Below are 1,117 nucleotides of genomic sequence, written 5' to 3'. Positions count from 1 at the left end.
CATGACCACTTTTTACCACAGACTGGACCAGGTTATTGCAGCTTCTTGATCCAAGCAGAAAGTAGTGGTCTTCTAACCATTAGGATCTCTCTCGATTTTGAACCATGGGTCTTTGATTCACAGTGGGACATCTTCATTAGTAGACAGCTCAGGAAGACATAAACTCCACTGCCTGTCATGGCAGAGCTGTCTGAACAAAATGGGGAGATGCCACCTGTGCCTTTTTTTTTTCCTTTTCCTTTTTCCTCTTCTTCCCAGCCTTATACAATAGAATTAACACATGAAACCATGACCAGGCAACAGGAGCTATTAAATGGAACAAATTACTCATAGGTAAAACCAATAATTCCTGTGCCAAACAATCAATGACAGACAGTGGACAACACTTGCTTGTTCCAACTCCAAATTGCCTACATGATGAGCAGAGACCTACACCCACATGCCCACCAGGAATTCCATCAACACAGAGAGAGCTGGAGAGCAACCCAGTAAAACTAAGTTAATAAACAAAAATGTACAATTGCTCCACAGTTTCAGATACAGTAAAACATAAAATCAAGGTGAAGCAAATCAGTACATAACTAACAATTAAAGACAACAACTTCAAAATGTCTAGGAAACAATAGACAAACTCAAATCAAACAAAAACAAACAAACAAAAAAAGACAAGACAGTAGAAATAAAAGTCCAGGGTAAAGAATTATCTATCATGTAAGAAGAACAAGCAATAGAACTATCTGAGAAGGAATTCAGAAGGTATATATGTAGGATTCTCCAAGAGCTCAAGAAACCACACACAGAATCAAGAAGACAGGGCAGTACCCTGGAATAGTTTGGGAAAACCATTCAAGAACAAAATAAGATAAATACACAATTAGGACTTATACAAAAACTGTAATGACAAATCCAGAAGATTAACACTAAAATTACAGACATAAACACCAGAGTGGAAAGACAAAAAAAAGAGAACTGCCTGAAGAACACATTTCCCGACTAGAAGACAAATCTCTTCATGCCAGCCTGTGTGAAGAAAAATTGGAACAAAAAACGACATATGCCTCATTGGAATACCAGAAGAGGAGAAAAAAAAAAAAAAAACACTGAGACAATTGTAGAA

Source organism: Orycteropus afer, unplaced genomic scaffold (genome assembly GCF_000298275.1).
Source record: "Orycteropus afer afer isolate SDZICR_OR568_19922 unplaced genomic scaffold, OryAfe1.0 scaffold00537, whole genome shotgun sequence".
Lineage (NCBI taxonomy): Eukaryota > Metazoa > Chordata > Mammalia > Tubulidentata > Orycteropodidae > Orycteropus > Orycteropus afer.
Note: the sequence above shows the minus strand (reverse complement) of the source record.